This window comes from Microtus oregoni, unplaced genomic scaffold (genome assembly GCF_018167655.1).
Source record: "Microtus oregoni isolate MIOR12 unplaced genomic scaffold, Mior012 000069F_ref0000032, whole genome shotgun sequence".
Classification (NCBI taxonomy): domain Eukaryota; kingdom Metazoa; phylum Chordata; class Mammalia; order Rodentia; family Cricetidae; genus Microtus; species Microtus oregoni.
The window spans coordinates 2,844,427-2,861,132 of NW_024543976.1; the positions used below are offsets into that span (position 1 = coordinate 2,844,427).

General features: G+C 44.2%; 1 protein-coding gene across 4 annotated transcripts in view; it reads right to left on the minus strand.

Annotated features, from left to right (window-relative positions):
* LOC121440579 (5-hydroxytryptamine receptor 4) overlaps nucleotides 1-11,783 on the minus strand; it is a 166,195-nt gene extending 154,412 nt beyond the window's left edge. For 2 of the 4 annotated variants that reach the window (XM_041641331.1, XM_041641334.1), the window contains exon 1: nucleotides 11,529-11,783. The gene's annotated coding sequence lies outside the window, so the exon portion shown is untranslated. Of the gene's footprint in view, nucleotides 1-11,053; nucleotides 11,156-11,258; nucleotides 11,307-11,528 lie in introns of those variants that run through there. The other 2 variants (XM_041641332.1, XM_041641333.1) reach the window with 2 other exon arrangements.
* Between the last annotated feature and the right edge of the window lie 4,923 nt (nucleotides 11,784-16,706).

Below are 16,706 nucleotides of genomic sequence, written 5' to 3' on the forward strand. Positions count from 1 at the left end.
GACTTCTTTCCCAGAAAACACTTGGAATTTGTAGGATATTGTTTTCACAATCTTTCTAACCTCCTTCCCAAATTCATATTATTTTTTTTGTTTAAGTGTTTATGTTTCAGTGTGCAGATGCAACTGTTTACAACACAAATGGAAAAGAAGTACCTGTGTTTCACAAGTTGGATCTACGAGGGTCGGTAGCTTAAATGCTACTTGAGCTAAGTCTTCTAGGATACTTAGTCCTAAGTTACAACCACACTTCCTTAAGTATAAATCCATATTAGTATGCTGGTGTGTGTGTGTGTGTGTGTGTGTGTCTGAATGAATGTAAAACACTCTTTAATTTTATTTTCAAAAATAACTAAGGAAAACATCCATGGGTAAATAAAGTATTACTCAGTGGAAAGTTTAGCCGCATTGCTAAAAGCTGTTATTTTAAGCAGTGGCAACCACAGAGGAGGCACACTCAGTCTGTCTTGCAGGGAAAGCAATGGGGCATAGGAAAAATGAAGAAGCAGCAGGAACTTCAAGTGTAACTGAAGGGAACAGACCTAGAATGTTTGTAGAAAACGGGCTTTTTACAAGGTGGGGATTCCCAACTATCAACAGAAGGCTTACCAGAGACAAACTGGGTCTAATTAAGGATGTATCGTTGCCTTTCAGGATGGAAAGGAGATTAAGAGAGACTTAAAATAGATTTTGTGACCACTTGATCTATGTCTCCTTTTGACCAGAGTCTATGAAGAGAGATGGTGGCAAGATCACCAAGCACCTGTTGAATGAGCACCATAATTTGCCATTGGGGAAGGAATTAGCCCCAAATTTGGGGCCCCAGAGCAGGGATGTATAGAACTCGAGAGCAGTTTGAAGCTTGCCATTATGAGGATCATTCAAATCGCCAGAGCTTTCCACTTATTGACCTGTGTGCCTTGGCAAGAGGCCACACCAGTGGAGGCTCCAAACGAGGCCAGAAAACCATCAGTCACATCTGAGGGGAGGAAGTAAGACTGAGACGACTTTGAATTTCCAATGAAATCCAAGCGCAATGAGAACCGAACAAAGTAAGAGGCTGTTTATGGTAGGGCCGTAGTTTTCGTGCATGAGAATCACCAGCGGGCATATTAAAGCAAAATGCCCCTTCTGGTTTCTACTGAAGAGGAGGAGTGGAGGGTGAGAGTAGAGAATCTGTGTTTATAACATGCTCACGAATACTGCTGCTGCTGCTGCTCCAGAGACTCACTTTCAGGACCAAGGTGGTGCCCTGGCTAAACAAGGTACTCATACCCCTTGAGAACCAACATGATGACAGGGAACAGCTGGCTCCGGCATTAAATGCTAGCACACTTTATGGCAGAAATGGGCTCTGTTTTCATTTTTCAATTCACAAAGCTTTTATGTTATAATTACGTGCCTGTGTGTGTGCATTTGAGAGAGAGAGAGAGAGACAGAGACAGAGACAGAGACAGAGAGATACAGAGAGAGAGACAGAGAGAACATGGGTATATAGAGGCTGAATACGGGTGCCCTCAGAGTCCAGAGAGAGTGTTTGATGCCCTGGAGCTGGAGTTGTAAGCTACCTGATGTGCCTGAGTGCTGGCAATCAAACTTGGATCCTCTAGAAGAGCAGCAAACTCTTAACCACAAAGCCATCTCTGGAGTTCCTCATTTTCTATTCTAACCACTGTTGTTTATGTTGATGAGAAGGACTCAGATATGTGCTAATTTATCTTTGAAATCTCCCTGCTGTTTCAGAGGGTGTGTGTGTAGTGAAAAAATAGGCCTAGAGTTTGCAAGAACGTACACATCAGAGGGTTTGGCGGAGGAATGGGAATGGATAAATGGTGTAATTAAATTATAACCTCAAAAATAAGTTTAAAAAGGATCCTCCTGCTATTCACTAATCATTGTTATAATAAAGAAGAACAAGCTTCCAGTCCCTAATCTTTAGCAGGAAGCACACCATTGCTTTAGTTAGGTGCCCTGGAAGCACATCTTGTGTAGACTAAATGCAGATAGTTAGTTAATCTGGCTAGTGAAGGTATGAGTGCAGGTAAAGGAGTGATGATATTTAAAAAGGAAGGGAAGTAGGATCAAAAACCCTCGAGCTGATGAGGGAGGGGGACTTGATCGGGGGAGGGGGAGGGAAATGGGAGGCGGTGGCGGGGAGGAGGCAGAAATCCTTAATAAACAAATAAATTTAAAAAAAAATAAAAAGGAAGGGAAGGAGGAAGGGAGGGAGAGAAGAGTAAAGAAAGGAAGGAAAGGAAAGGAAAAGGAGGGAGGGGAAGGAAGGGAGGGAAGGAAAGGGAAAGAAGGGAAGGGAAGGGAAGGGAAAGGAAGAGGAGGGGAGAAGAGGGGGAGGGGAGGGAAGAGAAGGGAAGGGAAGAGAAGGGAAGGGAAAAGAAGGGAAGGAAAGAGAAGGGAAGGGAAGGGAAGGAAAGGAAAGGAAAGGAAAGGAAAGGGGAAGACAAATGAGAGGCAGCTCATGAGAAATGCGTTATTCAGATACTGAAACAAAACCCTTAAGGGAAACTCTTGGAAACGAGGACATCATATGCCTCAGACTTGCTCTGAAGAGTAGGCGGTAACTGGGACATCATTTCTCCCACACCTGTAGTTTGTTGGTTAGGGCTGATCACAGAGGACCACAGGGATTCCCAGATGCCAACTATGATGCCTATGAACAAAGGGAATCTAGCAGATTGAGGATAGATCTCTACAAACCATGCAGGTATGTCAGGAAGTCAGGACAGTCTACAGGAAAACAGTGAAGGCATCAGCAGGAATACAGGGGAAAGGTAGGCAGGACCTGTCCCTGCTAGTTAGCTTAGCTCAGCCACACTGTGTGTGCAGTGCATGGGTTTTATGGTCTCTTCTATTTCTTGCAAGTGCTTTGACTTCCATTTATGGCTTTGATTCTTTAAGAATAAATTTATTTAAGGAAAATTAATTAACCTAAAGGAAAATGCTGTACAGATCATGTTCCAGATGGTATGAGTGTTGGCAGGATTCACACGGACAGAATGCAGATGACTGGAATCTGGGGCACATGGGCATAGTTGTGTAAAGCAGGGGGGGCAATATATTGTACCCTTCTATAAAGGGTCACTTAGCAGGCATGTTAGGTTTTTCAGAGCACAGAGTCACACCCCTAACTATCAAACTCTGCAGGTTGTGTGAAAGCAGCCACAGACAAACTAGAAATAAAATTGTACGGCAACATTCCAGCAAATCAACATGGATGTTTGAATTTCGTAAAATTTCCACCTGATAATATTCCTAGCAATTTGAAATGTAAAGCGGTTCTTATCTTGCAGTCCACACAAAGAAAGGGCAAAGAGTTTGCTAACCCCTAATTCGAAGAACTGAAATCTGTTCCAGTCCTCTCAAACACCAGAATGACCTTGACAAATTACTTAACTCTCCCTACGCTGATGGTGTCATCCATATAATGGGACATGGGTAATATTAACCTCACAAGACCAATATAGAAGTGCATACCTATACATGAGGTTCCCAGTGAGTTCTGTGATGTCAGTCTGTTTTTCTTGAAAGATGCATGCCTATTGTTGGAGAATATTTCCTACTGTGAGCCTCCAAAATGGAAACAACTCACCAGATGACTTATGCCTCCTGTCCTGGTCTGTGATCACAGAAACTGTCCCTCTTGCTCACAAGGAAACTGAGCGTGAGAATGTTTAATGTGTCTTTTCAGCATTGATTTTAGAGACATTAACCTGGGAGCAACTGAAGCCGAAGTTTTCTTTACACCTAAATTAAAGCTTTGAAGTTGGTGTCTCTCAGGTGTGAACGAACCTAAAAGTCTCTCCCAAAATTGCAGATTCAGAAAACCCGAGAATCTCTGTTTAGCAAATACCCTGTTGGTTGTTCTGCTGCAGATGATTCGTGGGGTGATTCAGGAAAGGCTACAAGGATAGGGAACATCCATCCAGTGAGCATCGCTTCTGAAATCCTCCTCAATAGTGTTCCTTTATCTGTCTTTACAGCCTAATGACCAAGAGTCTTGGATCCCAGGATTTGCTGAGCATACCAAGAGCAAGGACTTTGCAGCATATGTATCTCTTCCGCCCCTGTCCTTCCATTGCTGCTGAGTATCCCAGATTAGAGAATAGTTTATGCAGATTTCTATATTCCAAATATAATATGCAAATTATCGTATCCAACTAGATTTGCCAATGCAATCTCAATGAGCAAAGGTTATTTACAAATTATTACCTGGAAATGCTTGAGAAGAATCCAAACCCTTTACAGATAAAATGTCACCAATAAATTGTCACCTTTAAAATGCTCCTGTCTATACTCTCCTCCCAAAAGCATCTCCTCCCCGACTTAAAAAAATAGGGAAAGTGAAACTGTACCAACAAATTTTTAGAGAAGTCCATTTAACACAGCAAAGAATTGTTTTAAGTGGGCCTATGACCAAATCCTTCTATGCATCATCCCCTTTTGACTTCACACAATACTAGGAGGCAGAACTACAATTATCCTCATTTCACAGATTTGTAAACTGAGACATATAAAACAGGAGCTGTCCAAAGTTACACTAAAAGTCACTCGAAAGCCCAGGTCTTTCACTGCTAAACCATCCCATGAAAGGATGCCATCTTAGGGAGCCCCAAGCTCAACTTTCCCAGCTTAACTTTGCTTAGTACGTACGGAACTCTTCAAAGACTCCATAACCCCTCAGCATCTACTAGTACCTAAAGAGAAAACATTTTCAACGTGGCCCAAGCAAGGTTCTCCGCATCCTGTCACATTGAGTTCCTTGTTTTGTTCATGTAAGCCACTAATGTCTGGATGTCAGGTGTCCCTAGGAGAGTCAGCCTATCTGTCTTGCAGAACTACTATTTCAAGTTAAAAACCACCAACAAAAGGTTCTTGAAATTATCTAAAGTAGTAGTTTTCCAACCTGCCTTTTTCATAGTGAATTTAAAATGCTGAGAAGAAATGAGTCTATGAGTTCTATGAAAGGTCCCCGGGTAAGCTGTTCAGTGCAGAAGGAGTAAGGGACACTACTTCTTTGGAAGGTGAGCTGCTTATTAAGGTTCAAACTGGTGGAAAGTGTGGATGCTTATCAACTAGCTGACCTTGCTGGCCTTGAGCTCATCTTTCCCTCTTTCTTCTCTGAGGAGATCCAGCTACTTGGCAGACAGGAAAGTGTGTTGCAGAGTTAGATGACCCAAGTTCAATCCCAACCCTATAGACTCTCCTGCATGTGACCTTGGGTAAGCCATGCTACTTGTCTTGAATTCAATTCCCGAATATAAAAATAGGGGAGAAGGATAGCAACTTTATAATTAAAAAATGAACTGATGGGTTATGGAATTATGATAAAGCAACTCTAACAAAATAGGAATTCCAAAAGCTACCTGGCTTGTACTTACAGATGTTCCTTACATAATTCCTTCAGCTTTTCACTTCACCATGAATTCTCAAGATAAAATATTGGGAAATAAACACAAAATTAGCACCCAGGTTGTTAGAAAAGTTGAACAGTGTAAGAGTTATCAGCAAAATTCACAGCATGTGTAGGGTGTGCCGTTGCCTTAATTATTTACTATATAGAGGCATGGCTGGGACAAGCCGGTAACGGCCGCCCACGCCTGAGATCTGTGAGTTGAAGGTGTGACATACATGAACAGAATGAAAGAATGGGCCAAATGGCATAGAAAACAGAGGACAGAAGTGTGCCAGAAAAACCAGGAGCTGCACACAGATGGAAAGATCAGCACTCTGTGCAGGGACTGGTGAGTGGGGGGTATGGGCCTGTGGGGGATGGGCTTGTGGGGAAACATGGGGAATGGGGGGGAATGGGCTTGTGGGGAAACACAGGGAATGGTGAATGGAAGAAAGAAAATGGCAGCTCTGGAAATAAACCTGGCTTCCAATTCTGTCTTCATGACGCTAGTTGTTTGAGAACAGGCAACATTTACTAGATTTTTCAAAAGATCTCTTGTCACTGGAAAATCTACCAAAACCACTAGCCTGAGTCCTTGACAGCTCCACTTAGTTTTGACCTTGTGTTCACAGATGAGTGACTCAGTGAGAGTCATTTCTGGAGAATTCTAACTGATTGACACAGACTTGAAAGAGTGTCACATTAATGAAGACAACAAAGAACAGGTCATGAGCTCCCAGAGCTGAGCTCTCTGGTAATGACCTTTTACCTTTCTGTCCTGGAGCCTGTTTCATCAAATCCTTAAGAAAAGCCCCAGTGTCCTGCTAAGAAATTATAACTTTTATTTAAGTAAACCATTGTTAAATTTTGTAATGCAGAACCAAGAAGTACAGCTAACCTCTGGACACAAGAATTCTTAAAATATCTTGGCCCTGCTTTCCAAATCTATAATTCATGGAAACAGTACTTCTCTAAAGAGTTGATAGAAAAATCCAAAAATGCCAGGTATATAAGACTCTACTTAAACTTTGATAACACACAATAAATATCAAGCTCTTTCTGGGTGCCGGGGAGATGGCTCAGCAGTTAAAAGCATCTACTCTTCTTGCAGGGGACCCAGGTTTGGTTCCCAGCAGCCACGTAGTTGCTTACAACCTTCTGTAACTCCAGTGTTAAGGGATCCAGTGCCCTCCTCTGGTTTGCCAGGCATCAGACACACACTTGGTGCACACCTGCCTTGCTCACGCAAGCAAACACTCATGCAAGTAAAATAAAAATAAGTAAAATTATCTTTTGTTGTTGTAGTTTTGGAGACAGTGTTTCACGATGTAGCTCTGGCTGTCCTAGAACTCACTATGTAGACCAGGCTAGCCTCGAACTCACAGAAATGCCTCTGCCACCTGAGTAAAGATGTGTGCCACTACACCTGACAAGTAAATTATTTTTTTAAAAAGATCTTTCTGTATGAGTTCTTAAAGGTCCATAGCTTGGATGTGATCAGGTCAAAACAAAAAAAGGTATCAGCACTGAGGAGGAATGGACAGGTTGAATGAGTTTAAATTCTGATTTTTTAAAGGAAACTTTCTGATTGGTATTTAAATTTTTCATCAGGTGCACATCAATGTGCTGATTTCCACTGAGTTTCTTCATTATCCTAATATAGCTCTGAAAGGGAAGGAAACACAACTGTCCAAGAAACAAAAGCTAGAGAGAGGAATAGCAAAGCTCCTTAGTCTTACAGAGGCTTCCCACGATGTACTTGGCATCATACGATGTAGTAAGGGACTTGGGGTCTGGATTATCCTGTCAATAATGGGGTACCTTATCATCTAAATTAAGGTAGAGGTGGGTGTAGACAGAGCCAGGAAAAGATCTGAGGCAGATGTTTAATGAGAAATGTGAGTTCATCTCTCTTATTGGTTTTGGATTTTGCTCCAATCGATTCCTTCTCATTAATACAATGCTTGGTTATTTTTAAAATGTCATCTTCCCAACAAAAAGCTGTATTTGGCCTTTGATTTAATTATCTAAGTCTTAACCCCATGTCTACAGCAATGTAGACACCCATTAGAAGTGAAAATCCTTGGGACCTAACCCAGAAACATCAGAAACTGTGGGAAGACAGCCCATTGATGTGGGCTCTAACAAGCCCGGTGGGATTAGTCTGTTGCTCATCAAAGACTGAAGGCCAGGCTTTCAACCAAACCACAGGTGTGTGAGTCAGAGCCCATGGATCTGCAGGTTCAACAGGCAGTCTTAAAAGAAAGTCAGCCTCCTTAGGCAAGCTTGGATTCTAAAGCTTATCAATAATTGGAATCATCCTTACTCAGACAACCAGTCCTATCGATTACCCTGTTGAAGAGCCATTTACATCTTATTTTTACCTCTGCCCCAATAGGAAAAAGTGAATAGCATGCAGAATGGAGTGCTCAAGGCGCAGGCCATGAAGACCAAGGAGACAGTTGACGGAAACACAGGAACTTTGACTTTGATGGCAGAGACTGACCGTAAGGTAGTTAATAGCAACAGAACTGTCTTGTTCACTGTTTGGTGCCTTTCACCTCCTTCCTTTTCCCTTCACACTCCCTCTTCTGTAACCCCGCCCACCTACCGCTCTCACTAGATACATACCTTTGAGCTAACTCTGGATGAAAAAAGGTAATTGGTTTTTTCTCTCTTTCTTTCTTTCTTTCTTTCTTTCTTTGTTTTTCAATGAGGAATTACATATGGCTACTGAACACTATTTACAACCTGGAGCCTTTAGCATCCTTCCTAGAGGCAGACTTGGTCCTACAAACAGACTAAGAGATATTTAAGCTCCTCCTATGTAGCCTGTAACACCAGATCTCATTCATACAAGGCATTGCAAGTGTGAAGGTCCGAACAATGAACTGCAGCAGGACAGCACACCAGCCAACACCAGCTCCAACACCCAATGAGAACTGGACATGTTATCTTACCTCTGTAAGCTCGAGTCGCTGTATTTCTAAACTGAGGGCAATAGAAGTCTCTCTCCTAGGATTCTTAATGAAGATTAAATGCAACCATCCACCCAAAGCATTTAGAACTGTGCCTGGCACATATCAAGGGCTGGGTTAATGTGAGTTATTAAGACTATTAATGCCTCTGAAATGTTTCTCAGGCTTCAGCACACCGTGAGTACTTTGCAGGCATCGATGTTAAGCAGAGAAAATCCAGAAGGGATAAAGGAGAAGGCATGAGGGTATCAGACTTGAGACAGGGTGGGAAGGCTGTTCTCTGTAGCAAGTGTTTGGCTGTAGAGTGGTGCTGTGGAAGACTCCCAGGCTGGAGTGTGAATTATAGTGGTGATTGTCAACTGGAGTGTGGGAAGACTTTGTCTTCCCACAGTTAGCAGTGCTTGCGTTTGTATTTGGTTGTTGTAACTCTGGGGTGCTATTAATGGATACTAGGGATATTGTTGAATACCCGATAATGCATAGGACAAGAGTCATTTGCCCCAAATGCCACTGCTATTGAGGCTGAGAAAACCTGAATTCTAATGTAACATGATGTTATCTTAATAAGGTAGACATAGACTCTGGTACCTCATGAAGAGAAAAGCAAAGTGGCCTTTAAAACCCTTCTGCTGCTAATGGTGTTGGCACTTAGTCCTCAGCCTCAAACTGAAGACAACATCTCTTTTCCTCTGTACCCACATCTTCTCCCAAAAATCAAACAATATTTTTTTTCAAACAAAGGTTACACATTTTTATAGGTTCACCTGAGACACTAGGAAGACTCATTCTTGCTGACATGGTGGCAATTGGAGTGTTTCAGTGCCGAGAGAACCCTTCAAAATGAGCTAGGGACAAGTCTCTCCTTGAAATCGTTTGTTTCCACTTTTACAAGTAAAGAAACTAAGACGGAGGGGGACAGAAACCTGAGCTAAGTCACACCATGTGACACTCCTCAAGAATTAATAGAAGGTTTTAGTTGGACATACATGATCACAAGAATCGCATCTTCCCGACATTTGTTCTCTTGCCTTGAATTTTCCTCATAATCAGAGTCTGTCTCTCTTCCCATCTTCGGAAAGTCCCTAAGCACTGGTTTCACCTGATAGAGGTGGCCGTGGTGAGAGTACAACGGGGGAAACTGGGTCCGAGAAAACAGACAAACTGCCAGTGGACTAAGATTGCCAGTTCCTGGAGAAAGGAAAGGTGACCTCAGTACCTCGTTTAGACGACTTAGGGGATGCTGCCTCAGCACCATGGGAAATCAAGGGTACCTGCTGGGATGCTGTGTTGCTTGTGACAACGGCAGGTGTTGCCTTCAGTCTGTGACTACAGGGAAAGAAGTGTGAGGATGAGTGGGATCGGGGTGAGGGTGGTGAGTTTGTTGGCCTAAGAAATCACATTAAAAGTAAAACCCAGGAAACTTGGGGGAACCAGGCACGTTATTGTTGTGGGGTTCTGGGACCCCTACCTGCTCAGAAAAGAGGGACTAAAGGTGCGGGGTAACTTCCCTGTGGTCTAGATCTCCTAAAGTTTAGACACCAACCGTGACTCTACCACATGAAAATAATTCTAACAAAGATATTCCCCACAAGAGGAAATGATGAAAACCCAACAGAGAGATTAGAACAAGGATGGATGCATGAGGAAACTAAGGGAAACATCTAAAAGTTACTTGGGAATGTTGCAACATCTGGTTAGTCTCTGTAATTTTTTTCTGTACAAACGTATTTCCTAGATGGGACCTGCTTCTTGGAACTCTGGGGGTCTTGTCTTTTCTCTGACTTTTTCCTTGATTCTCAAGCAACAACCACATCCATCACCAATGTTGTTTTCCTTCCCTACCTGTGCTCACAAGAAACAGTAAGCAACCTCTCCTCCAATGGTCACTGCTGATGAAATCTCCCAGGACCAGACAAACATCTATCAGCAATCACAAGCCATGGCCACCAACAGCTAAAAGAAAACCTGAAGAATCCATCCCAACAATATGAAGACCAAAAGGGCAAACGTTCACCAGTGTCCCCCTCACCGGAACACACTTTCAATTCACGTCAAATCTGTTCCTTAAGAAGCATTTTGTGTTGTTTTCATGGGTCAGGTGGAAAGTCGCCCAGATTTTCTCTTAATATTGAACTCTAAGAAGCCAAGCACTTGCCATGACTTCTTCACCTTTGCCAATTACCATTCCCCTGAATCAACAGTCACTTCTTTCAAGAGCAGCCAGCAGTGTGCCAGGGGCAAGGTGCAAGCCTGGACAAGAAGCATGTTCAGTTGAGACTGGATTCTACGAAAGGCAATAGCCAGGATGGCCCCTAGTACCGTCAGTGACTGAGACATCCCCATGCAGCAAGGAATAGCCACACACTCATGCTACTACACACGCTTGCTGCTTATACACACAAGAACAGGTATCTCATTACACACAGAGGGAACACTCAGTCACACACTCACAATCATCTACAGTCTACCGAAGCATCATACATCAAATTACACACCAATAAAGATACACAACATAAGCTTCTTCCCCTCTTCCTTTCTCCCTCTCCTTCCTCCCTCTTTCTCTCTCTCCCCCTTTTCTTCTCTCTCTTTCTCTCTCCTCTTCCCCTCTCCTCTTTACGTACAACCTCATATAGTCAGTGAACACACATGCAGTCTCACAAGTACTTACCTACACAAGTGCGGGAGGGCAGCTGTTCAACCTTCAGTGGTCCCAAGCTGCAGACAGGTCCTACCCAGACAGACAGTCCACCCACCCACACCAACACACAGCCCATCCCTGCGACAAAGGCTGGTGGGTGTCGGAAGTACAGAACCCAGAATCCCCCCCCCCCCCAACCCCGGCATCCCGCCCCGCCCCCTCTCGGCATCCCCACCTGCACACGTGGGCTCCTGGGGTTCTGATCTCCTGGCGCACTCTCAGCAACACGCGGCTGCGGAAGGCTAAGGAGAGCGGCGCCCTGGCAGATTGTTGCGGCTACCTTTAGCGCAGAGCCCAGCTTCTGCCGCTTCTGTGCTGCGCTGCGCTCCCCGCCACTGCCTGCGCCCTCGCCGCCGCCCCCTAGATGCGGGCTTCAGCCCCCGCGCTGGGGAGCGGGCGGGCGCCTGGCACCAGTTGCAGGCTGGAGACTCCAGCCTGGGCTCACCTGGGCATGCAGAGCATCCTCCTCCTCCTAGCTGAGCCGGGCTCCGTGGGTTCCACAGCCCCCAGCCTGGGCGTCCCTGCGGTCCTGCTCGCTGCCGCCCCCACAGGGCACGCGGAGTGCCACCTGTGCAGAGGGGCGCCCTGAGGAGTGGGTGCAGAGGCTGCACAGATCTCACACCTCTGGTCTGGCCAGAGTGTGCTTCCCTGACCAGAACCGTACCCATTCGCTGGGGACAGAGGGAGAGCGCGAGCGAGCCCTGGCCTCACTGCAGACTCCTGGGTGACCTTGGGCAAATCCGTTCACCTTTTTTGAGTGCCCACTTCCTCTATTCAGAGACAATAAACTCGAGAATGCGTCTGAGGTGCCTGTGCCAGGGGCAATCCTTCCTTGGTGCAGCCTACTTCCTTCTTCTTATGGCTGACTCAGCCTGGCCCAGAGCAAGGCTTGTCTGGGAGCGGCATTCAGGAGAATTCGGGGCGCTTTGGAAACAGGATGGCAAGTTCTCCAGAGCTAATGCTTTCGTTTGTCTCAGGGCTCCCTAAAGGATCAGCCTCACCTTGTTAGTCCACTCTTTGCCTCCCTGTCTGAAGTTTCCAGGGTTTCCCAGCTCTAACCACCTGTCACCTTGACCATGTGACTAGATCAGAGCCAGCTTCAGGGCTCTCTCATAGAAAAGAGGGAGCAACCAGACAGTAGTGTGAAGGGTCTCCAAAGATCTAGGCCTGGGTACTCAGGGATCTGAAGTATCTGTGAGGGACTATGGCAGAGCAAAATCCATCTGACCAAAGCCTCCAATGACAAGGATGAAACGGGCGATGCTTTAAATGAGAAGACGTTGCTAGGAGAGTTGCGAGAATGCAGGGTCTTTGTTGCCTGGATCAGAGAAAGACCGCAAGACCATGGGGTGAAGAACTCACCCTCAAGTACCACCGAGGCTGCCTGGAAAGCCTGCCAGACAGAGAATTAACTTCTGTGAGCAAAGAAATCTTCCAAGACAGTCTTAAAAATCATTAACCTGCAATTGGGCCGGAACAAACTGAAGTGAGCCAGGAGTTTGCCCTGGATGGTTTGTATTCGGTGCTGAGGATTGAACCCAAGGCCTCACATATCCTAGGCTAGTCCCCTGCTGTCTTGTCCTGTTATTTGATTGTCTCCTTAGTTTGGAGACAGGACCCAGGCTGCAACCTGAGGTACTCCTGTTTTAGCCGCCGGAGTGCTGGGATTACAGGCACCACCCCCGTGCTTATGCTTGGCTGAAAAGTTTAAATTGATCAACATTTTCACCAAAAAGTTCTGTTTGTCTTCCTCCTGGCCTAGATCCCTTCCCCTCAGGACAATAAGATCCCTTTTGAAGATGAAAAAAAAAAAAAAAAAAAAAAAGACAGAACTTGGATGAATGTTGAAGGCAGGGCTGATCCTTGTCCCAAATCTAGAAAGGACGGCAACCCTGCAGAAACCTCGATATTAACACAGTGAGAGCTGGGTCATATTATAATCCAGCCAACTGTGAGGTGACACATGTCCTAAGCCATTAAGTAATTTATTGCTGTGATGGATAATTTTTACAACGTTTGTCCCTTTAGAGTCACACCCACGTCTTTCTGGTGATTAACAGGATTCTCGTGGTGCAGACAGCCAGCTGCTTTGCTACACCCCAACCCTGTTGTGTTTCAATCAGCCTTCTCCACGCCAATGTCACATACCCTATCCCTTTTCCCTCTAGAATGTCTATGAAAGGATGAAGCTTGGGAAGAAATAGACGCAGGTGCAGAGGTGTCTCAAGCATGACAAGTGGTTCCAATGCAAGAGGGGCTAGATGAGGAGACGGAGACATACAAAAGCTGTGGGCTGTCTCCAGCCAGAAAACAACCTCTCAGGACCAGTCTTCTCAAAAAAAAAAAAAAAAAAAAAAAGTGAGCAGAATTGAGAAAGAAGGAGTGAGACCTCATCAAGCCAAGACAACATGTTTGTAATAACTTCTCTTGCCAGCACTTGGGTTAATCCAGCAGTGTTCAGGGGCTGAGAAGCCAGCTGCCCGAAGTAGAGAACTGAGACAATAAAGCTATTATAGGCCAGATAAGAACACCGTGACTCCTTCTGGTGTGGTTTTTATTCTCTAGTCGGCCTGATATTGTTTGGATTAAATATTTATGTTTGAAGGGACAGTTAACTGATTCCTGTTTTACTACCAATAAAAATCCAATAAATGGCTATTTAGTCTGGGGGTAGCAGTCTGGGGGTGAGCATGAAGACAGGTACCATGAGCATGACCCAGTAAACAAAACCCTAGCCAAACTAAAGGTTAATGGTTTTTATTTATGTCTGATAAACTTGTTGTTTTGATATGGAATTCTCTTAGTTTCTACAAATCCAACTTCAAAATTGTGTAAACAATAAAAAAGCACATTCAACGCAGAGCAAACTGAACTGTGACCGGAATAAGTATATTTGGGATACACCTGAAGTAATAAATTTAATGGGACAGTGAAGATGTGGATAAGCATAAGAGCAGTTAGTCCCTCTCAAAACCCCTCAGGTTTTGTCCTACATAAAGGAGACGAGGCTGAGGAGGGAAGAAAAGAAAAGTGGGCCTGCAGGAAGTGGCTTTTGACCCCAGAGGATCTCTGGGATAGTAGAAGTTGTATAAAGAAAAGAAATAAAGTTGGAAAACAGTGTTCAAAGAGGGCTTTAGGCAGTGGCCAGGGCTGTGCAAGCCCGGTAACGAAACAGGGTTCAGGCTTGACTGCGGCACTATCTTTGGCACTCAGGGATGGATCATGCTTTTCAAATCCTTGGCCAGACACCAGCAACCTCATCAGTAGGGAGTGGCAGCAGGTTTCTGCTTTCAAACAGTATTGCTGGCAGTGGAGATGGTCAGAGATAGATGCACCCATGAGTATAACAGCCATATTTGGGTTGTTCATAATATGAATACTTTGAGATTTCCTACAAGTAATAATAAAACATTATAATAGGAGAGTTAGTGGATTACTTGAACTGCAATCTTACGCTTAAAGGCAACCTAGTAAACCAGAGGTTGGTAAATATCCATTTTCTACAATTTCCTCTGTGTGTGTGTCTGTGTGTGTGTGTGTGTGTGATTTATGCATGCAGAGATAAGAGAGTCTGTGGCATGTCCTGCTCAATATTCTTCACCCTATTCCACTAAGACAGGTTCTGAACCTGGACCTTGGTCAGTGGCCAGGAAGCCCCAGAGAACCTCTTATCTCCACCATACAACGACACTGGGTTGCAAGCCCATGCATAGCCATGCTCTGTTATTTACATCAGTCCTGGGTTCTGAACTCACGTCCTCACAGTAGTGCAACTAGCCTCTTACTTCATGAGCACTCTCCCAGTCCCAACATTTTTCTTAGACGTGTGTGCAGACTTAGTTGGTATGACCCCAAGAAGATCGGATCCTTCTTCTCAAATTACTCATAGCCATCTAGAAGAGACAAGACTGGGCAGAGAATCTCAACATGCTGTGTGAAAATTCATGATGGAAACATGAGCGACAAGCCGAATTCATTGCTAGTGTTACCCTCATTTTATTATTAATTAACAAACATCCACTGAGCATCTACTGTTTGCTGGTTGCAACGCTAACTGCTTCATAGACCTTCTTAAGTGTCTCCTAACAACTCTGAGAGACCCTTCACATAGTTAAAACAGCATACACACAAGGATGAAGGAACCTGATATTGAGATGATGTGGGTAGAAAGCAGTGTCCAAATTAGACCCAAGAGCAGAATTCAGGTTGTCTTTCTGCGAGCAAGCAAGGAATAAAAGTCTTAGCAGTAACAACTACGTCAAACAGCATTCATGACTCATGGCCTTCAGTGCACTGGACACTCCGCAGATTGAGACTCTCAAACAGAGTCAGGACAGACATTTAATTTAGTATTTGAGAAAGAGGGGGATAGGCTGAGCCATCACAGAAAAAAAGAATCCCATCCAGACGTGAGCTTCACATCTGGCACCGTCTGGCACTGTCGGTACTAAAGTGCAAACTGGGTACCATCTGTCAGGAATATTGAAGAAACCCCTGTTCTTGGGGCAAGGTTCAGCATCACCTCTTGCTCTCCTTGGACTTGTCTGATGCTGAAATCTGAAAAGTGGGGTGTCGCTTAACTCTTCTTTAGCTAGCACTTAAATATCAATGTTTTCCTTCTTCTATTTCGCTCTCTCCTGCTCCTCTCTGCTTCATTAGAGGCTCGTAGTTGATTTTCTTCTCACAGTTTGGGGGCCCCACCACCCAGCTCCCAAATAACCACAAGGAGTCCTGTTCTCACTTATGAATGCCTGGCCTTAGCCTGGTTTATTTCTAGCCAACTTGTCTTAAATTATCCCGTCTACCTTTTGTCTCTGGGCTTTTATCATTCTCTAGTTTATGTATCTTTCTTTCCTTCTGACTCAGTGGCTCTCCTCCTTCTTCTCTCTTCTTCTCTTATTTATTCTCTCCACCTGCCAGTCCTTATTTCTCCCTTCTGCCTGACTATTGGCCATTTAACTCTTTATTTGACCAATCAGATGTTGTAGACAGACAGAGCAACACCACAGCTTTACAGAGTTAAACAAATGAAACATAAAAGAACGCAGCATATCTCTGCGTATCATTAAACAAATAGTCCACAGCACAAATGAATGTAACACATTTTAAGTTACTATTGCACAGCAGATGCTTGCTTTCACTATCATGTGTTTGCTGACAAGTTCTATGTTTGCACCGTGGCCCAGGTTCATTGTTGAGCCCAGAGCTATTTCTAGATATAAGATATCCAGAGTTGTTGTTGATCGCAGGAGTACCTGGTCCCGTTCAGCCTACATGACCAGAAATAAAGTATCTAGGGGAAAGAAAACATAGAGTTGTGCCAGATTAAAACCTTAAAAAACTTAAAGAACACTCTGATCATGTAGTAGAGGTTTAAAAAGTACAGTGTTTGAATTTTAGAGGCACAAGCGGGCTTGTGTTTGATTATCTGCAAGGGAAATGTAAACATCTAGGCTTTCCAGGAACAATATTTATGATAACATTACCATCTAAATGTCATTTTCCAATTTCAAACTTTTCCATCTAACTTACAGATGCTTGAAAAGATATACCTAGACTGACGGGACAGAATGCATAATTAGTGTTATAAAAAACAATAATGCATCTGGTAAGCTAAGTGGAG